Raw genomic sequence first — 22,165 nt, 5'->3', positions numbered from 1 at the left:
AAGTCACTTGCATTATTAATGTATTGGGTACACATGACATGCCAATGTTGTATGATCCCAGCAACTGTCTTCCTATGCGGCAAGGAGCAGCCTCTGATGAGCAGGAAGTGCAATGTCCCTCCCCCTCCCCCACAGATGTCTTCATGAACCTTATATCACAGTGTCTTGCCAATCCCAGCTTTGGAAACAAAAGCCATTCCATGCCTCACATTCAACAAGTCATCCCAGTCCCATAGTTCCATGTGGGCTGTGGGAAAGGAGTGGGCTGCCTTTGTAAGTCTTTGTTTGCAGTAATGCCTTGAGCAAGGATAGGCTCTAGAATCACCTCCAGCTTATACCAGGTGTCTAACAAACTCAGCGTAATGCTGGACAATCTGCACATTCCCAGCCCAATTTGAGGGACAAACAACACCTGCCCCCTCCACACACAACCATTTGGGACCCAATCATACTCTTGATAGAAGGATAAGGCTGCTAGTGAGCGTGGATGCACCACAGCAAATAAAGGGTGGCTATATCGGATCCTTGTAGGAGGCTGCAGTGCATCCTCCTCTGTTCATGCACAGTGACTGACTGAAGCACAAAGCTGTCATGTTGAAGTTCATATACAACACTGCTGCTGTTGTTTTCCCATCTGTGTGTGCCATGGAAATATGCAGAGGGATTCTGTGGCTGGCCCTGGCTTCAGGGGCATAGCCTTAATGTGTCAAACAACCAAGTTTGAGCTCATGAAAAGACTTATGAATGTATTCTACCAAAACATTATGAATTCCGTCCTATGGGGGAGAACCCAGATGCCTCTGATTGTTCTCTGTTTATATTGTATTATAGCCTGATACTGAATGTTCATCTATACTCAATTATTCTAACATATTTCTTTGTAAACATTACATTATTGCATTTTATTATCCATTCTCTTCCTTTAGTGAAGCCAGCCAATGAATTAGAACAAGAGCTATTAAAGTTACTTAAAATAAACTACCTTGGGAGCATATTCATTGCAGGGCAAGGCATGGAAATACTTCTGAAGCTATCCTGTTTAAAATAAATAATCTCTACAGGATACCACAGGGGCTAATTAGTCTCCCACATTCCCACAGCAGTGTCACAAAAGGAAGTGTTGAAATGTACACAACTGCATCTGCTGGGTCACTTACAAGGTGCTCACAAAGAAGGTGTGGGGGTGGGAATGCAGCAAAGACATTTCTGTACAGGAAGATGAGGTTTTACAAAAGACAAGCACACTGTCAGAAGACATCACCATAAAGAGTGCATAGTTTACAGTGAAGATTCCCAGTACTAGCAAAAATCAAAGTGAAATGTAGCACTTCTACCACAAACAAGGCTAAATTTAAACAGAAACTGCTATGCAGCCAGAGTAAAAGACCCATAAATAGCATCTTCACATGCCATCCTTAGGCTCAGAGCAGTGTACGTTACCTTGAACTGAACCTGTCTACTAGAAGCACTATTTTTTTTAAAACACATATAATTATTTTTGTTGTGTAGTCAACTCTACCACAGGCATCTTTTATATGTGTAACGTCAAATACTTGTAATGAAGACAAAAGTTTTAAAATTTGTTTTTTCCATCTGCAGAATCTGCACAAATTATCATTGCCTGGGACAACCCTGCACATCAAATTTGCCCTCTGAGTAGTGTTTATTTTAAGATTATTTTATTATCCTCCTTTGGTCTCACGGGATAACATTAGGGGATTGGGTAGTCAGAGAATAGAACAAAGATTACGCTTGTTTTATATTAAGGAATAATTACATGCTTGACATTAGGAATGGTCAATGACCGCAGTATTTCTAGGTGAAAGGGGGCACTAGAGAGCCAGTTTGGTGTAGTGGTTAGGAGTGCGGACTTCTAATCTGGCATGCCAGGTTCGATTCTGCGCTCCCCCACATGCAGCCAGCTGGGTTGCCTTGGGCTGGCCACGGCAGCGATAAAGCTGTTCTGACCGAGCAGTGATATCAGGGCTCTCTCAGCCTCACCCACCTCACAGGGTGTGTTTTGTGGGAAGAGGAAAGAGACGGCGACTGTCAGCGGCTTTGAGCCTCCTTCGGGTAGAGAAAAGTGGCATATAAGAACCAACTCCTTCTTATTCTTCACCATGCCTCAATGTGCTGGGCATACAGAGGTGACTTCACACACACAAGTACGCGCACACACACACTGTACTGGGGATCATACAACCCACTATCTTGAATAGGGGAAAGTTCTGGCCACCATGAAAATGCACAGCAGAACAGCTGATGGAAGAGTATAAGCAACAGCATTCAGAGCCCTGGTTTGGCTCTAGAGAGACACTAAAACCTGCTAATACTGCACAAAGCAGGCAACATTAGCTCCAGTAGTAATTTAGCGCTCCTCGTACAGAAAGCCGTAGCTCTGGTTTTAAATTCCAGTTCCTTCACATGAGTCAAGTTTGCCCTGCCCGGTAGATCACTTTTACACAGCACCAGTTGGCAGTCTTGCCAACACTTTCCTCTCGTGCTGTACTCCCTCCAGTGTTACCACTCTACGCACACTCAGGAACTGCATCTACTGGCTTATTCTAAGGAAAGGAGCCCACACCCTCAAGTTTAGTTGCTTTCTGTTATGTTCCCAAGTGCCCTTTTAAGCAAACACAACTACACACAAATGTTAAAAAACACTTGCACCTATTTAATAAATGGCAACCACTTGTAAACTGCACATTTTTAATTCATTCCCCAGGCAGAACTTATGAAGGTTCGCCTAGCAAATATGCTATAAGTGGGGAGCAATGACAAAAACAAAAAGTAGACAGAAAATGGAAGGAACAATAATTAATTTATGAGTTTTCTATCCAAGTAAATTTTATAGCAGGGATATTTTTCTCCAGCACTTTGAAGCATGGTGGCAGCTTATCCTTATTGACCAGTGCAAACACTATATGGCACAGCACATTAAACTTGCTCCAAACTAGAAATAACCAATACAGTGAGATGCCTCTTAAGACTAAAATAATGGTCCAGCTTGTAATTCCTATAAAACTAACCTGAGAGCAGCAAATCAAACAGCCAGAACAATATCAATAAAACTAAAGATGAGCCTAAGATAGGACCAGCACGTTTTCTACAGTAATATTCTCAAACCAAAGACTATCGACGTAGGCAGCATTTAGAATGATGGGTTTCTAATGTGCTACTAGGTATTACTAGGGCAAGGTAGCCATATAACTGGAGTGTTTAATTGATAAATACACAATAATCAATATTAGACTACTAAAGTTTACATTTGCCTTTTGGAACTGTCCATTGAGTTTTCAAACATTTGCAAACTTAAATGGACTCCGGGAATGGTAGAGGACAGGAAGGCCTGGAGGATCATTGTCCATGGGGTCGCAATGGGTCGGACACAACTTCGCACCTAACAACAATAAAGTTTATATTTTATTTAATTTCAGTTAAGAGTTGTACTCTGTACACAATTTAAAATCTTTACCCAATAAGGATAAAAGCTCCCTTTGCTAGGAAAGCCTTTAGAGAAAGAGAAGAAATTTGTACTAGATTCAGCATTTGGGGGAGCTGATGAAGTGTGTCATGCATAATTTCAGAACTGAAATGACTTTTATCCATTATTAGTTTATGCATGCTGCACCATTAAGTACACACTGTAACAAAGGCTGCAATCGACAACACTGCTGAAGTCCACAATATACTCTCAGATGGTGCATAAAACTTAATAGCCACATTATATAAGATAAGACTGATGCAAAATCTGTAAGAGGAAGAAACAAAACAACATACCCCAACGAAAAATTAATAAGCTAATCGGAATCCAACAGCTGTTAAAATATCCAAAAGGAACCTAATAGTGCAGATCTCTTTGCTGGGAGGTGGACATACTCCAGTAAGGTGCAGCAGTAGAACTATTCTTGTCATGTTACAATGAATCCAGACTGAATCACTGCCAGAAAGATGGCTCAAAAACAGCATCATTTGGAACTAATGGGAAGTAATGTGTAGAAATGAATGTGAAAGAGGCACTGAGGGTTGTCACCTGGATTCTTCTAAATTGGTCCACCGCTGGTTTTAAAAATTCAGTCTCAAGCCAACATTTGTATACAGTTACATCACATAAGGTATATATATATATATATATATATATATATATATATATATATATATATATATATATATATATATATATATATATATCTGTAAACCGCCCGTGGCGCCGCGGGCGCCACGGTCTAAATAAAGCAGTAAGGGGTCCTGGGGCGGGATGAGTCCGGGATGAGGAAGGGTCCAGATTGGACCCTTCCTCATGACAGACAATCGGAGGGACCAATTGGCAGGCGCGAAGCGCCTGCCGATTGGTCCCTCCGATTCCCAGCCCCAGGAACTGAGAGCCGCGCGCAGCGCGGCTCTCAGTTGCTCCCGACCTGACGCGGTGAGAGGCGCGAAGCGCCTCTCGCCGCGTCAGGCCGCCGCCTGAGGGAGCCCCCGGCAGTCGCCGCGTCAGGCCTCCGGGCAGGGAGTCCCCGGCAGCCGCGCACAGCGCGACTGCCGGGGACTCCCTGCCTGACGCGGCCAGACGCTTTCTGCCCTTCCTGCCGCTGTCGGAGCGGCCGCTGCAGTTGGGCGTCCTGCTGGCCTTCGGCTCGGGGGTGCTGGTGGGCTGGCAGCCGAGCCGCATGTGGAGCCGGTACCTGGACTGGCGGACGCCGCGCCTGCAGGATCAGCTGTCTCCCAGCCAGAAGAAGCTGGACCGCCGCCTGCTAAATAACAACGAGCCCCGCAGCCCGCCGCCAAGTCGCTGACCGCCCCGAAGCCGGAGGGGCCGTCAGCCCAACAGTACAGCCACTTCTGCTGCGCCGGCGCTGGAAGCTAAGTTCGCCACCCTATCAGCGGCGCCGCCGGAGACGTCCGCCCCGCCCCTGACGCCCCATCGCCTCTTCCTCCTGCGAGGATTTTGCTGCTGCCGCTGGCCCGAAGCCTCCTTCTCCTGCCCATCAGCCAGCCAGCCAAGCTCAGAAAAGAGCCTGACGAGCTCGCAACGACCGGCCAGGGCACCTGGAAGGACGAAACTAAGAGAGGGAGGGAGAATGGCTCTCCCTCCCTCCTACGCTTTAGGTAGGCTGCTCCACGGAGCGGGGGGGGGATAACTGCTAGCGCCCATTGCATTTCAATCTGCAATGGGCTATATTTCTAGTATATATATAAAACCCTAGGCAATTTAGAGGGTCATTTTTAAAACCGCTGTTCTTTAACCTAGTATGATAATAAAGCCCTACGCACCATATTCAACAACTCCTTACAACAGTGCTTTGTGAAGGTACAGTTGCACAAACAGAAAAATCCACGCAAACAATTGTGCCGACATGATAGTGCTTAGTGTGAGACACCCAGGTTTGAACTCGCACTCTGTCGTGGAAGCTTAGCTAAACCAACCTCATGAAAAAAAATGGAGAAGAGGACAACATAAACTGCTTTGAGTGCTCAGAAGAGAGGAAAGGCAGGGCATTGAAAAAAGTAAATAGAGAAATGTAAGGATTCTGTACTAGAATAATTCTCCTTCCTTCAAAAGCTACTTGTACATATACATTTTAAGCTATTTTGCTTTGGGGCAATGTTACCTGCTATCCAAAACAGAAAGCAGGACTGGCATGCGTCATAGATAACCCCCAGTTGTTTGTTTCAAATATTTATATATCGCCTTTCCATAACAATGTAGGAGAGGCAATATAGAATCATAGAGTTGGAAGGGGCCATACAGGCCATCTAGTCCAACCCCCGAAAACAATCCATAGCTAAAAAACACCCCCTCCAAGCTCTGCTCAAACCTCATAGAGCAATGATAGGAAGTTTTAATACATAAAATGCTTTATCGCTAATAACTGTTTTTAACTTTGTCGTTAACAGCCCTGAGCTAAACAGGAGATAGCAGTATACAAATGAAATATTTATTTAACCCCTCTAACTAAACAACTAGCGATAAACATGGAGCAGCATCACCTCAAAAGCTTATAACCATAAGAGGATAGAAAACATACAGCCAATTCCAGTGAATAGGAATCAACAAAATGGCATGAATATCAAGTATAATGGCGGGGGGAGAGACTTCGCTTATAATCTCAATATTGAAAGATGGTGCTAGATGTTGGGTAGTAGAGGGAGATCAAAAAAGGCTTCCTCCTTTGTAAATACTAACAACTTCTGGTCATATGCGGTCTGGACCAAGTGTACCTGAGAGACCGTCTCTTTGTCTATACCCCCAAAAGAGCATTAGACTCCGCCGCCACCAACTGGCTGGTGATCCCTGACCCCAAAGAAGCACACTGGTCCTTAACAAGGGCCGGAGCTTTTTCTATCCTGGCCCCCACCTGGTGGAACAAGCTCCCAGAGGAGATCAAGGCCCTGCCTGAACTCCCACAATTTCACAGGGCCTGCAAAAGGGAGCTCCTTCACCAGGCATTTGCCTGAGACCAACCAAACCCAATCAATATCCATAGATTCCCCCCCTCAGACATCCATATCCTGAACCAGTCTGACCTCTCTGGGGGCCTAAGTTATCGTTCCCGTTATATTGTTGTTGATTAAGATTCAGAACCATTGTTGGATTATTGTTGATGTTATTTTTGACTATGTTAGATCGTTCCATGTATCTCCCTGTGATGTTGCATGTAAACCGCCCTGAGCCATATGGAAGGGCAGTATAAAAATCTGATAAAATAAAATAAGGAAGGGAAACATTAACAGGGATCAAATTAAGAAAGCAGGCAGGAGTATAATGACAACAATGGTCATTCAACTACCACAGTCCCAGCCATCTTGGGCTTTATAAATATCTTTATTATTTATTTATTTCTATTTCTATACCGCCCATTTCTTTGCAGCTCTGGGCGGTTTACATTGGACATTATATAATACAAATTACATGGAACGATATATAGTATGTAACATAAAATTTCATAAACAGTATATAACATAAACCACATTATAAACAACAATTAACAGTAACATTGGGGTTGATTCTTTCATGGGCTGGTTCTTTCAGTCTGGGGGTTCAGCAGCTGTTCTATGTCAGTCAGCCTCAAGTGAAACCCTGTTGGAAGAACTCCCTCTTGCAGGCCTGTGGAAGTCCGGGCAGGGCTCTGATGTCCTCAGGCAGCTCGTTCCACCAGGTGGGGGCCAGGACCGAGGCCAGGAAACATGTATCCAGAGCAGATATTTAAGTACTGGCTTTTAATACCTGTGAAGTCAACACCAACCTGCAAACTTGCTGCTACATTTTGTACTAACTGAATTTCCTGAACCCTACCCTTTTCAGGGACAGATTTACATGGATTGTATTACAATAATATCTAACCCAAAGGTGATAACGGCATTGATTACTGTGATCTGACCATGCTTCTTAAAAGCCTTTACCTTAAAATCTGATCCAGTACTTCATTTTCTCCAGATAATGGAACAAGGAATGGGCTTTTATGTTGTTCAGATTACTTTTAAAACACTCATTATTTAGTACCATTAGGCTTGGGGGGAAATGGGTGGGGAAAGCCTGTTTAAGCTTAAAACCCTGTCATTGAAGTAAAAGAGATCTCAGGGTGGAACTATAACGTCATATCTCCCTAGACTCAAGGTGACTCACACAGGCAACAAAAAAGTTGCAATTTTTAAAAAAAGAATACAGTTAACGCAAAACAGAATCTCATAGACAAACCTTCCCAATGCTACCTTCTCAACAGTTCCTTTCTCCTATGCAAAAAGCTCAACACCAAAAGGCAAGTGCCTGCTTTCTGAAAATCAGGCAGCAAAGGTGTCATCACCCATTGTGCAAAGCCACTCCAAAGTACTGGCTCTCCAACAGAGAATGCTCCAGTACTGGCTGTTACAGAACTAACTACTGAAGGGTGCTGAAGATCACAACTGATACATGGAGCATGTCTAAAAGATGCAGTCCAAATAGTACAAAAAGGCCTTATTGGTGCTGAAGTACCACAGATATTGGGGGTAGATCCAACAAACTTTTCTGTGAATGAAAGAGGAAGAGTCTCCTCTGACCGAATATCATGGGACCTGTATGGACAAAAGCTTTGTGAAACAAGGGATGTAGTAGAGTTGGACAAAACTGAGTAGAAAACCTGGGAATCCACCCTATATTATCCACCAGCTGGTCCCAAAACAGGGGCCTTGCTTGTACCAACAACAGCGTTTGTGTCATTTTCAAAGGAAGCCCCATCTGGAATGCATGACCTTCTCAGCTAAGGCAAGAGAATCCAAATAAAGATCTAGTTTACAAGAAAGGTGAACTGAAAGAAGGCACTCCCAGTAGGAATGTCAACCCATTTTTTCATTAACAATGAGAGCTGCGGGAGAGCTGCGGGCCCTGCGGGATCTTTCAACGTTCCGCAGGGCCTGCAAGATGGAGCTCTTCCGCCAGGTTTATGGTTGAGGCTGGGGCTGATAATAGATCTATGCCTCCCCCGGGGACTTGGGTTCTGGACCCGAAGCAAAACATCATCAGGACCTCCTCTCCACCCGCTAGTAGTGGGAGGGGGGGGGGGAAGCTGAGCTGCTGTTCTTGCCATGCCGGCAATATTGGCAATGTTATTATTGTTTTTATGGGGTTTTAATGGGGATTTGTGATATTGTTACCCGCCACGAGCCGCAAGGGAGTGGCGGGCTATAAATATAATAATAATAATAATAATAATAATAATAATAATAATAATAATAATAATAATAATAATAATAATAATAATAATAATAATAATAATAATAATAATAATAATAAAACTCTGCATCAAAGAACACCCCAAGGTCTTTATATTATTATTGTTGTTGTTGTTGTTGTTGTTGTTGTATTTATATCCCGCCTCTACCCGAAGGCTCGAGGCGGCTTACATAACCCCATCCACTAAAAACCATAAGGTAACAATAAGTTCCAATAAATTTACAATAGTTGGTGATCAATTGGACCACAGTGGCAACAATGATGGCTTAGTCTAACTCATTTAGTCTCCGCATCCTCAACTATGGGAGGGGGGGTTGACACTCTCTACAGCCAGGTTGTGAGGGGGGGGGGCTGATCTTCTTTCCGCCTGGCCTCATCTATAAGCCTTGCGGAAGAGCTCCATCTTTCAAGCCCTGTGGAATGCTGGTAATTACCGCAGGGCCCTCAGCTCTTCCGGGAGCTCATTCCACCAGGTTGGGGCCAGGACCGAGAAGGCCTTGGCCCTGGTCGAGGCCAGGCAGGCTTCCTTGGGGCCGAGAACGACCAATAGGTTAGGCCCCGCAGAGCATAGAGCCCTGCGAGGGATATAGGGCGAGAGGTGGTCCCTCATATATGCTGGACCTAAACCACGGATGGCCTTGAAGGTCAAAACCAAAACCTTGAACCTGATCCGGAAGACAACCGGTAACCAGTGCAGCTGCCTCAGAACTGGCTGGATGTGAGCCCTCCATGGTGTAGCTGTGAGGACTCTAGAAGCCGCGTTTTGGACGAGTTGCAGTTTCCGGATCAAGCCCAGAGGCAGGCTACTGATGATGCTCTACTAAAAGGCATCATCAGTGCAAAAGCAAAGAGGATTTGGAATTAGTAAAGAGGATTCAGAATTAATAAATCCTAGTCTTAATTCTGAAAATTCTGCAAATTCTGCAGCCTTGACCTAATTGGTCCACAAGTTATCCCACTAGCAGAAGGCTCAAGACTGAAGTCGTCTTCTTCAACATTTATAATTTCGGTTCCAAATTTTATTTCACTTTTCAGAGCAAATTATTTTGAATGGGCTGTGATTTGGAGTTCTCCTGAGAGATTCCCTGTCAGAATGAATTTTAGTTCAATTAAAATATTTTGGTTCCAATTGTTATTGCCTTTTACTCCATTTATTAAGATCAAGAAGTCTAAGTCCCTTATGGTTGCATGTACATATATTCTAATAAGAGCTTCAGAAGGCTAGATTCAAAACACTGGGACATCAGACAGCAGCACTAGTAAGTCAAAGAGCCCATACAGAACGCTGCTTCAAACATTCCCTCAACTAAAAGAGACCCTAGCTCCATGCTGCAAAATACATCTCAACAGCTTGGTGGTTAGCCACTCATTTGGTGCAAATAACAAATCCCTCCAAGTAAATAGCTTTCCACACCCAATGATTTACCTAGGAAAAAAAGTGTATAAATACTTTCAACTGTTTTTCAAGGCTTGTTAAGGAATATGCCATGGTATTGAAAAACTGACTCAGTGTCCATTAAAGTCCATGTAATATCAATGTGATTCACAGAAGAGGTAAAATAATCATTGTTTGTGAACACAATCAGTCTTTGGTGAACAGGGGACAGAATCTCTAGGGGGAAGCATAAGGGACTACAAAAGAAGACCAATAATTTGGCATGTATTATCAGCAAAAGACTTATAAACTAGTCAAGACTCAAGTATGCAAACATCACTACCTACCAAGAATTGCAAAAAGGGAGCAGTGAAGTCTTACAGTTTTTGTAATAAGCCTGGATTCTTCAGCATGGGCATGTTTGTAATAGGGAGTGACTGTAAGAGCAAGTGGGTGAAGTGACAGGAAGGGCACAACAGAGGTTGTACTGGTGGGGGGATAGCACAGTTAATACAAATTGTCAGTACGTGCACATACTGGAGATGTACAATGAGGTTTTAAAGTGAGCAGCAATGCACAACTTTAGCAGACATACTTTCCACAAAGTGCATACTATTTCTGCCGGTTCCTTCTGCACACTGGAAGTGGTGGTGGGGGAAGTATGTATCTTTTTACTGACCAGAGATATTTAGAACTATACATAAACATCCAAACTAAGAAATATAATCCAACCCCTATGCTTATTTATCTTACTATGTTCAAAAACTAAAATTTTAAAGAGAGAGCATGTTTTTTTCATTATCTTTAAAGAGTACTTATATGAAATCTTAACTATTCCCTTTACCATATATTTCTTCAAGTGTAGCTCTAAAGATTTAATTCACACTGAAGAAATCTAACTGAGGTGAACTCTGAGCAAGTAAGAGAGAAAGGCAACCTACTTCGCACCTAATTATCTTCAAAAATATCAGGGAACACAGGAACATCACAAGTGTTCTTATGGTTCACATAAATGTTGCCAATTGCTCCCAAGTGTGAAGTCTTCATGCATGGATCATTGGGGTGACAACAATAATAATTAGGAGCTCATTAATTCAGAAGAAAACTAAAAAATGCAAATAAAAAACCAATGCACCTTCACATCTTAACTTCAAACCCAAACAAAAGTGCACACACATGAGGGGCGACAGATACTAATTTTAGCTATACTTCTGAAAAGAGTATATTAAATAGGCTCCCAACTTTAATATAAAATGGTATCTAGAAGACTTTTTTTCTCAAGCTTCAGGTGTTGGTCAAAGTATTCAAATTTGACAAGGAATGTTCATGGACCACTTTAAAAGTGAACAAAAGAAAAGATCGAAGGCTGCTTTGAACACACTCTGATACTGCATTCTTTCTAAGAAATCCTCCAGCCTAGCTAGTCCAGAAGCACAGGCAAAACTCAGGAGAAATACTTATTTAATGAAGCACTACCTTCACCTCTGTCAAGCCAACATCTGTTACATGATACACTTAACTTTGAATTTTCTTTATATGCTCATAACGGATAGGATCTTTTTGTTTGGTATGTCTGATGCATTACAGATGGACATAAAAATCTGACTCTAATTCTGTCCTTCTGCTAAATCATTCCCATCCCCTAGCAATGCAACTCTCTGGAGGAGGAGATTTTTTTGAAAAAATACAACAATCCAAATAATAGGGCAATTAAGTTCACAAAGAGAAAGTGTGCCTAAATTTGCATAACAATACAGCAACTCACACAGCACAAGCAGCCCCACCTCCTAACATGTAGCTGATATAGTTCTAAAGGAACTGGAAGACTGGCTTTACATGCATTGTCCAGACCTCAGGAGTTACTGGCTGGAACTAAAGGAAGCTGGAGGAAAACAACTAAGGGACTCAGAAAAGAATAAAGCCTGCAGAACAATAGTGCAAATGTCAAATACCAAGTAGAAGGCAAAGCTGGGGTGCTGGCCTCCAGCCCCTAACCACAATACTTGGTTCCCTGAAATATTCAGTTTAGCTCCCTGGCTAAAATTATTTATGCAAATTAATCCAACCTTAAATGCTACAAGCTTCTCAATTTCCCAAACTGATTTCAATCTCAATCAGACTTGTGTAAAACACAATCAACACAATCACATTAAAATGCAAGCACCGAAAGCAGTTAGCATGTCTCACTGCCTTAAAAACACTGTCGTAAAAGTAGTTAATCAAACCCTCTTGTCTGTTGTAAATTGCTGGTAATATGATGTAGATGGAACGCTTTCAATGATGACGGCTGAAACAAATGGAGGGCTCGGAAACTCTCCCGGAAGGCCTTGCAAGTTGCCCGACAGAGGCAGGAGAAGCGAGGAGCACCGCGCATTTCCTCGCGAACTTCATTTTAAAGGTCTGCGTGAGACTCCCGATTCGCCTCGTGACCGTCTCGCGCCTCGTCGTTCCTCGGCCCGCCTTTGCTGCCGCGGGCTCCCCCTCGCCATTCGGGATGGTAAACGATCGCTTTCTGAAAGGCACTCGAGGCTCTTCCGGGAGTTCGGCGGGGACGACACAGGCCTCAACTTTCTGCTCGCACCCCCCCCCCCCCGCCCGCCCTGGGGCCGAGCTCGCACACGCCCGCAAAGCGGCAGGCAGCGGCAAGCGCATTTCGCAGAGAGCCATATTTAAAAGTTTGCGACACCCACCCGGGCAGCAACTCCGCGCCCTTCTGGCCCGGCCAGCCCAGCCCAGCCCAGCAGAGACGCCTACCTTTCCCGAAGTGACACCGGCCCGAGAGGACCTAGGCGTGCCCCAGGGGGCTCGGAGGCTCTAGCATGGCCAACCTAGGTTCCTCTTCCCCTTTCACTCCGTCATCATGTCACCCTCAGCAAACGCGGCCGTGAGGAGACGGAGCGAAGCTCGCGCGGCGGCAGAGACCGACTTCCTGATTCTCTCCTTGGCTGAGCACCCCGGGGGGGGGGAAGGGAGGGGGGACGCGAACCCGCCCCAGCCAGCGCCAACCCGCCCGCCCTCTCTCTCTCTCCCTCTCCCAGCGGCAGCGAGCTCCAGCTGTCCTCCTCCTCCTCCTCCTCCTCCTCCGCCAGGCTCGCCCGGCGACCAGTAGCAAGCGGCCGACTGCGCGCTGAATCCTCCCCCTTCTCCCGGCACGCTGAAGCCGCGGCCAAAAAAACTTTTTCCCCCTTTCCCGGCGGACCTCATCAACAACAACACGAATCATGGCGAGTGACCAGCAGCGCCCCAGCGGGCGACGCTGCGCGGCCCGAGAGCGACGGAGGTGGCCCGCAAACACCTTGAGGAAGAAATCAGCGGTCGGGAGCCATCGCTCCCTGACGGAAACAAGACCGGTGCGGGGGCCCCGGGGCCACATGAAGGCAGGCCGGCAAGCAGGCATGCTGCGCGGGGCACCCCTGCTGCAAAGATGGGGGAGAGACGAGGGGACGCCAGGCTATTTTGGGACACGCACCGGCGGCGACACGTTGGCAGCAGGAGAGCAAGCCGCCCGCCGATCCCTCGGGCTCTTGCAAAGGCTGCCCCGGAAGGCAACCAGAGCAGCAGGCGCTGCCCTCCCCTCCGTCGGGCGCGCAAGGTCTGACAGCGAGATTATCCGGATCATGGCCTCCCTGGCTTTGGCTGCCTCTCTAACCAGGAAACCATCCATCTCCCCCCCCCCCCCCCCCGGTATCTCCGTTCTCTTCCATGCAAAGCGGGCATGGAGGCGGGAAGCAGCCGCTCCTTCCCCGGGCAAGAGACTCCTGCTGTCAGGGTTTGCCTGCCTGCCTTTCCTTCCTCCGGGCAGGACGCGGCGTGAAGTTGAGCCGGGGCGGGTGCAGCCCCCGCGCATCCATTTCCAGAGAGAGCCCCTCCCCGCAGCTGTTGCCAGGGCTGGGGAGGAAAGGGAGCCGGGCAGCGTCTGCCGCCCTCAGCGCCACCAAAACAGCGCTCAGCCCATCAGCCGCCGGAGGACGGGCGGAGACGAGCCCAGCCGAGCAGCTTCGCTAGGCGGGCTTAGCGCTTCGTGGGATCTCTCCCTCTGTCTCTCTCTCTCACGCGCGCGCGCCTGGTTAACCGAAGTCTTTTTCTGCCGCCTTCTTCTTCTTCTTCTTTAAACCAACCAGCCTCTCCGGGCGGCCGCTTGCCTGCCGTTGCCTGGCTTCTTCCCGCCGCCTCCCAAATCTCCCTCGCAATGTTGCAGCCGTCTCTTTCTCGACCCCCCCCCCCCCTTCCCCCGGCCCCGGTTCAGCTGACTCACAAAGTCAGCGGCGCTGCTCCTCGATGATGCCACGGCTCGGAGCCACCTCGCCTCCCTCCTGCCGCCACCGAAGAATGATTATTTCCAGCCGAAACTTTCTTCTGATTTCAGGAGGGCTGCGAAGGCGGATGAAATGTCACGGCGGGTACCGAGAGCAGCCGGGGGGGGGGGGGGGAGGTTTGCTTTGCAGGAGGCGGGCGGGCGGGCATGGGCAACTGCTCCCTAAGCGGTGTCCTTTCCCCTCCACGCACACGCAAAAAGCCAAACAAGCCAAGCCCGCACACGCAGAGTCAGCAGGCAGGTGAAGCAAGGAAGGCAGAAAAGCGGGACGGTCGGGAGGCGAAAGGAGTTGTCCGTCATATTTACCTTGCCCGGGAAGAGAGTCGTGCTGGAGCTCTCCCTCCCGATGAGTCACCCCAAGTACAGATCCAGAGAGAGGAACTAGATTATGAATATGACTTCATTGATGACAGCCATTCCCTCCTCTTCCTCAACTCCGGGCCCGCCTCCTGGCTCCGCCCACTCGGCTCTGCCTCCGCCCCCTCCCAGCGCCACCGGCCTGGAAGGCCGCTTTCCATTGGCCGGACCCGAAGCGGAGTCCCCCCCTCCCCGCCCTGACTGCGAAGGCCAGGGGCGGATTGGCTACCTTGGTCTGTCACTCACGCCGCAGCCATGTGTAGGCGGGGCTCTAGCTGGTGTGCAAGAATGTGGAGACAGGCAGACCGTACTCTGTGTTGTATGTATGCGTGCGTGTCGGCGCGCGCGAACATGCTTATTTCCTGAGCATGTTTAACGTGGGCAGCAGAGTCCCGGACGGGAGCTATTCCCCCTCCCTCACCCCCCACTCCCCTCGGCTGCATTCCTGCATGTATTTGGAGCGCCGGGGGTGCTGGAAGGGTCTCCTCTGTTGGGGAGGAGATGGAGAGGCTGCCTCGAGAGCAGAAGAGTGCTTGGGGGGAGGGGGCAGGTGCAGAAGGTGCTGGAATTTCAGCGGTGCCTGCCGGTGCGAGGCTGCGGGGAAGGAGAGCGGGGGAAGGGGCGTTCTGCCTCGAGCAGAAGGCCAGTTTCTGTGCCCGTTGTTTATGTTTGCTTGCAAGTCGGGGGCGGGAGGTGAGGCATCGAAGGTCATTGTTATGCATACTAAAAACTTCTCAGCCCTTTCTTCATCCCTCAGCCTGGAGCTTCCTTTTGTGACAAAAGGCAGGGGAAGCGGAGAGAGAACATTTCAGCTCCATCTGTCTGCCAGTCAGCTGCCCTTTCAGGTGCCCCTTGGTGAAGACCTGGCACCAGGAGCAAGAGACTGTTATTTATTAAACATTCCTCCGGGGGGGGGGGGAAGGGGGAGCATAGTGGTTGAGGTGGAGGCCGCTCTGAAAGCCATGGCAGGGATGTAATCTGTATGCTAAAAAGCCTGCTAGAATGTGAGGAGTGAAGTTGAGGGGAAATGTGGTGCTTACAGCTAGCAAAAGTCAGCAAAGTGATTTTGTGTGTTGCTTTCCACCTAGCTCTCCTTTTTGAAACTTACAATATTCTGAATTTGTTTTTGTTTTGTTTTTTACAGATGAACTGGGCTTCCCCTCCCAATGTCATTTGCTTTATCCACACCTGGAGATTCCTCTTGTAACAGAAGGGTGGGGGTGGGAATACAGTCATTCATTTGTTCTAATGTAAGTCTATAAAATTACTGCAGAATTCCAGCCTTAATTCAGTATCAGTAAGGAATGTTCTACAAGACTTTTAAAATGAACAGACCTATTAGTGTCGATCTTGAGTTATGTAATGACTCATAAAATGTCAACACTGCTGATCACTTCCCAAATCCGAGTATTCAGAATTATACCCTCTGGCTAGAATATTTATGCCATGACTGTCTTAACTGAGTGATCCTACAGTTTTGCTGTGCTGCAGGATTGCCTGCCAGTGCTGCACAGATTTTTGGAAAGGAGCACTGAAACATTGGAGAGGGAACTGAACAATTGTAGTAGTCTCACATAAGTGCCCCACCATATAAAACCCTGGAAGGTATACATTATTATTGCTGGCCTGCACCCTCGCTTTTGTGCAAAAGGGTGGAGAAACGCTTCTGTTCTAATAACACCTACCATCACTGGGGGTAATTTGCAGGAATTAATAGATTTTATGCAAGATGAAAATGGTGAAGATGGGGTTGGTGGTAATTTTATATTATTTGTTTATTTATTTATTGCATCTATATACTGCCCTCCCCTAAGGCTCCCCTAATGTAGCACTGGGCCTCCCCAAGACAAGTATTCCAGCAGAGAAGGAAATGTGAACACTGGATGCAGAAAAGTCACGTGATGCCTCCTACAACCTTCCAACATACAGCTGCAGCAGCAACAAAGCACAAGATTAAAATTGGGCATACCAAACTGTAAAGGTACCTACACATCTCAAAGCTCAACTTTAATATCATTTTAAGTTATTGTAACATGTGCAAAGCTGAGAGCAAGGATGCCAGAGTTCATATGTCTCTTAGGAGTGCCTCAAGACTTCCGTGGCACATGGATCTTCAGCATCTTCAGTCCAAATGACGCCTACTGCTCTGTATTCCAGCAGGAATCAGCTTCCATTTGACCCTCTCTCCAACATCAGATGTCTTTGGTTCAGGTTGATCTAAGGCACAAACTAGGAGCGTGATCTTTATTCTCCTCTTATAATGACAATTTCCACTGTGAATATAAAGATTAGTGGTTAATCAAGTGTTTCTCTTTGTACAATACATGTTCTTTTAAAAAACTGAGAAAAAGGAAATATGTAGTAGTCCTTATATTAACAATATAGGAGATTAATTTTATTTCATGGATCAGGTAAAGAGATATTGGGAGTCAAACTAGGCAGCTCTACTGCAGTCTTCTTGAATAGTGTTTTCTTCTGCTTGAAGAATCCCTCTCTTCAACAGCTGAATTCCGGTATCCAAAACCCATATAATACCTCCTTATTAGGACCGATCTAAATGACACAAAGCAGTGTGTGAGCTTTCAAGTTCTTCATAACTCTTCATCAGGCTGGATTTTTTAAAAGTCAGTTGCTGTTACCAGAAGAGCAGGGATGCTAACTTCACCCAGCAGTTCCAGCACACCCTAAGTCTACAAGACCTAAACAAGGGCAGCCAAAATTTCAAGATAATCACCTGTAACATTTCCTCCCTACTCTTTTTTTTCCACATTAAGCCTGATGAAGAGCTCTGGAAAACTCAGAAGCTTACACTGTTTTGTGCTATTTTGGTTGATCTTAAAAGTACTAATATCAGTTTTGTTTTGGGCTTACTCGAGTTTCTGGCAGAATTGAGGGAGAGAGGTCCCTGATCCTGCAGGGCATCATTCACCATGGTGTGTCATATGAAACTAGCAATACAAAGTTGTACTATGCCCTGAGCTGGAATACCCCAGTTAGCCTGAACTTTCCAGATCTTGGAAGCTAACTAAGGTTGTTCCTGATTAGTACTTGGATGGGAAACCATCAACAAAAGTGAGAGTTAGAGGCAAGCAATGGCAAACCTCCTCTGAATGTTTCCTGCCTAGAACATCTTACAGGGTGCCGTAAGTCAGCTGAGACATCATCACCATGAAGCAGTACTAAGGGCTGTAGGCCTTATTGGGATACTATGACAATTTCCGGATGTACCAAACATAGCTGGACAGCCTCCAAATATTGACAACATATTCAGGAACTTCTACATGATGTCGCCTACATCCAGAGGCTGCCTAGCAGCCAGCTTGCAATTTTACCATTTTTAACTCATGATGCGGTAAATCCAGAAAAGTGGATTTACCACCATAAAATGCACGAGCCACCAGTGAGCAACCAGGGAAATGAATGTATGGAGGGGGAAAGGTGCGATAGACTCAGCAGCTTTGTCCCACTCTTGCTCCCGCTCTCCCCCCTCTATATCCTGTCCAGCAAGGGAGGCGGATTCTGCCCAAGTCAGCAGCTCTGGCAGTCCGGCAGCAGCATGGGCAGTGTGGATGTAGTGCCCCGCTTAAGTGCTCAGGGAGGGCAGGAACCCTAGGTGATTGTGGAAGGGCTGAGCAGCAGATGGGCAGACCAGCGGGGTGGCGGGTAAAGAGAGGCGAAGAAGGGATGGGAGTCTGACAATTGAGAGGAGGAAGGGAAGGAGGCACTTAGTAAAAAAACCACTACAGAGAGTCTTAATGGAGGTTGAACTAATGGGTGCTCTTCTCTGGCTGGCCATGTTTTGGGGCTGGGGTAGTCAACATGTGGTCCTCCAGATGTTCATGGACTACAATTCCCATGAGCTCCTGCCAGCAATGAATACACATTGCCACATGTAACATTAAAAAAAAAAAAGCTAGACCAACAAACCGCCGATTAGTTGCCTCCATTGATTGACAGGCTGAGGAGCAGTGATTGAAAGAGTGTGTTGCTCTCTTTTGCTTTTTGCACAGCATGTGAGGAGGAAAGAAGGTGAGATGGGACGGCAGGAATGTTTTAAAGTGTGGAGGGAGGAAATAGCGTGATTTAATATCCTGCTTTAGTGAGTAGGAGACATCACACAATTTGACCCTCTGTGCTGAAATGGCCTATGTATGTGAATCACTTCAAACACTCTTTAACAGCTGTATAAATGCTAAATACTGATGGCTCTTGTCCTTTCAAGCAGAGTTCTTAGCAAGTGGCCACAGTATAGACTTTGTGCTTCTCCCACCTACCTTTCCAAGCTTCCCTATGTAAAGTGGGGATTCTAGTCTGCAGCAGAGATTGTGGACATAGCACACAAAGTCATTTGGCTGTTTCTAGGTGATAGGTGAGGTTCATGAAAATGGGCCCAAAAAGATTCTTAGTGTCTTAAAGCAGAATACATGCAGGAGTTCACATAAGAAGAGAAAGCAAAAATCAATGGTCACAATTCTGTGTATAAGAATGTTTTCACTGGTTGCCAAACAGAGTTTAGAGACAGTAGTGTAGTTAGGTGCGTAAATATAGCAGTTTTTAAAATCTTTCTTTCCTTCGCCCTTGTACAATTTTTCCTTTCTAAATGGAAAGTAAATCTGTCCCTCTCACTGTGGGAGAGTAAGCAGAATATACCTAAGGGGTAAGCTTCAGTGCAAGGTAGTTTTCATGGACTGGCCTTGAACTGAGCAGAAATCAAACCAAATGGCCATCACATTCAGTCAGGGGATACAGGAAAGTGAAGGAAGATGAAATTAATCTCTCAGGAAAAATAAAATGTTCAAGTGGCACGAGAGTCAAACAGATGATTACTTTTGTAAGCTATAAATCACATAGGAGCTGACTTTTGTCTAATGCTTAGAGGACAGTGGAATCTTAAATGACCATGTTCTAAATTGCAGCAAGACAATGAAGTTTAATCACTGGACTTAGAAGAAGCTTTGAAAACCAAATCCTTCCATAGTTTAGGGCCCAGGAATAGGGCCCATTGGCTTTGTGTCTGTACAGACATTTTGCTTGTGCATAAAATATAACACTGGAATGAGCAGCAGCAATAGTATTCAGCCACAATCTTTCTCAAAAGAAGTTTGACCTATAGTCAAGAGTTAATCTAGAAACTAAACATTGCAGCTACTTGTGTCGATACAGACACAGATGATTATAACTGAGCTGACTGCTTGATTCCAAACTTGCAGCACTGGCAAATAAGAGCAAAGTCAGCTCCCTATACTCACTGCTTTTTATTTCATAGCTGTTTGTAGCCATTAAAAATCAGCATGTAATGTCTCCTTTTTGAATAAATAAAATCTATATTTTAAAAAAATCAGCATGAGAAATTCCTATATTGGGATGGGACTGGGCATGATTTTTGTGGCCCTGTCAGCATTTGCTATGAAAATAAAGGAATTAATCTCATGTTGAGATGAGATTAATTTTGTTGAGAAATATAATCATTTATCATGATCGTGCTGATCATGGGTTTGGAACATAGTGCAAACTCTAGGAATTGCCTTGGCAGGTTAGAATTGTGTTTTTTCATCAGTGACTTTCCAGATACTTCTGGAAGATCATAAATGCACAAATATAATGGCTGTCCCCTTTTTTCCTGATATCTGATGTATAGCGCTTCTGTACAGAATAGTTTCATTGAGTTGTCAGTGCAGAGAACTGTAAACCCTGATTAATTATTGAGAAATTGCATCATTTTGGCCTCTACTTACTGTTTCTCTGGATCACTAAAACTTCTATAAGCAGTTTGTTTTTGTTTTACAGTTTGGTGTATTTGAAGCCACACACCAGATGTATATGGGCTGAATCAGAAGTGCTGATCTTATGCAATTAGGCAGATTCTGAGTGGGTAGGCAGGAAGGGATGTGCCAGTGTTTGTCTCTTGTGGCCCTTCCTTGCATACCCAGGAAATTGCTGGTCGCCACTGTGGGATAGTAGGTGAATTTCCTCCAGATCTGGCTGGATTCTGGAGATTTTTTGGGGGGGATCACTTGGGCATGAAATTGGGGTCACTGTGGGTAGGCAAGTAGTTGTGAGTTCCTGCATTTTACATGGGGTTGAAATAGATGATCCTGGAGGTCCCTTCCAACTCTATGATTCTACTGAGTCATTTATCTCTTACACACTTGACATAAGTGTAGATATGCCACTGTGGAAATCTGGAGAGCCCAGAAAGGAGGAATACTGTTTCTGTCCATGTTCCGGCATTAGGAAAGAAGGTTAACGTGCTGGTGAAAAAAAGTGGCCTGAATCCTAGGTATCGGAAAAGTAAGCTTTAAATTAGGCAGCTTGTTATCTTTTTGGAATCAGATACTGTTAAAGTTGCCAGATACACTGTAGAGCAGTGGTCCGCAACATTTTAAGGCTGTGGACCATTGGGGGGGAGGGCGATCCAGGTGCCAAGCATGCGCGGCAGCCCATGTGCAAATGTGCATGTGCAAAAGTGCCGCGCATGCGCGTTTGCACCATGGTCAGCCGCAAGTGTGCATGCATGGCACTTCCGCGCAGGTGTAGCAGGTCCATGCATGCCCGTTTGCGCCAGCAGCCGCACATGGTGCAAATGTGCATGCACAGACCTGCTGTGCATGTGCGTTTGTGCCAGCGGCCGAGCTTCCCTCTCCCCCCTCCTGCGAAAAGAAGCTTGCCAGGCCGCAAGCTAATCAGCCGCTTTGGCGGCCGATCTGCTTGTGGCCTGGGAAGTTTCTCATTGCGGGGGGGGGGGGGCCTTCGCGGCACGGCACCGGGCCATGGCCCAGTGGTTGGGGACCACTGCTGTAGAGTATGAGACACTCTTCTGTCATGCAGTTCTCTTACTAGTTTACATGGTTCTTATCCAGAACAACATTATTTATATTGATCGCCTATTAACATGGGAGTTCAGGACTGCCTTCTGAATCTTCAAAGAAAATTGTTCGGATGGTTTTTAATGAACAGAAGATTCTTAGTTATCTGGCACAACCTATAGCATACATATGTGTTGTACAAGGCTCAGAGTTGGCTAGTAGAAAAGGCACACACAGCTGAACTTTTGCTTTCTTCTGAATTGGCCTCAGTCGACATTAAATGATAAAACTGCCAGTGTAAGCCAGAACGTGGAGGAGAACAAAAGGAAAACATGGGTTTGAATGTTGCCTCTGCTACTTGTGGTTCCTGTTTCCTTTGCGCTTTTGAGCAACACTTGGTAAAACAAGTTATACAAAGTACATGGAACATTTTTTCTGACATTCTTTTGTGTATAGTGAAAAGCAGTCTCAGGAGCCTGCCAACTGGAGAGACCACTAGTGTATACATGCTGAACTCTCCCCATCTGCTATTTTCCCACTCAAAATCACCTCTTTCAATTGCTTTCTTCCCACACACTAGCCCTGTTGACAAGTTACCG

The 22,165-nt window shown here is 46.0% G+C and overlaps 1 protein-coding gene and 1 long non-coding RNA gene across 10 annotated transcripts in view; one reads left to right on the top strand and one right to left on the bottom strand.

Annotated features, from left to right (window-relative positions):
• Positions 1–14,859, bottom strand: part of SMARCA2 (SWI/SNF related BAF chromatin remodeling complex subunit ATPase 2) — a 130,707-nt gene extending 115,848 nt beyond the window's left edge. The window contains exon 1 of one of the 6 annotated variants that reach the window (XM_077344894.1): positions 14,710–14,859. The gene's annotated coding sequence lies outside the window, so the exon portion shown is untranslated. Of the gene's footprint in view, positions 1–12,313; positions 12,574–12,842; positions 13,100–13,557; positions 13,577–14,343; positions 14,460–14,709 lie in introns of those variants that run through there. The other 5 variants (XM_077344896.1, XM_077344898.1, XM_077344893.1 and 2 more) reach the window with 5 other exon arrangements.
• LOC143841114 (uncharacterized) lies at positions 13,269–21,325 on the top strand. Of its 4 annotated transcripts, none has more exons than XR_013232566.1 (3): positions 13,269–13,680; positions 15,905–16,010; positions 16,575–21,325. It is a non-coding gene; the product is annotated as an uncharacterized LOC143841114 (long non-coding RNA). The 4 variants fall into 4 exon arrangements; XR_013232564.1 differs by lacking the exon at positions 13,269–13,680 and adding an exon at positions 14,848–15,079; XR_013232565.1 differs by lacking the exon at positions 13,269–13,680 and adding an exon at positions 14,848–15,089.
• Positions 21,326–22,165: the final 840 nt, after the last annotated feature.

The sequence above is a fragment of the Paroedura picta genome, chromosome 7 (genome assembly GCF_049243985.1).
Source record: "Paroedura picta isolate Pp20150507F chromosome 7, Ppicta_v3.0, whole genome shotgun sequence".
Lineage (NCBI taxonomy): Eukaryota > Metazoa > Chordata > Lepidosauria > Squamata > Gekkonidae > Paroedura > Paroedura picta.
Note: the sequence above shows the minus strand (reverse complement) of the source record. Positions and strands in the feature narration are given on the sequence as shown.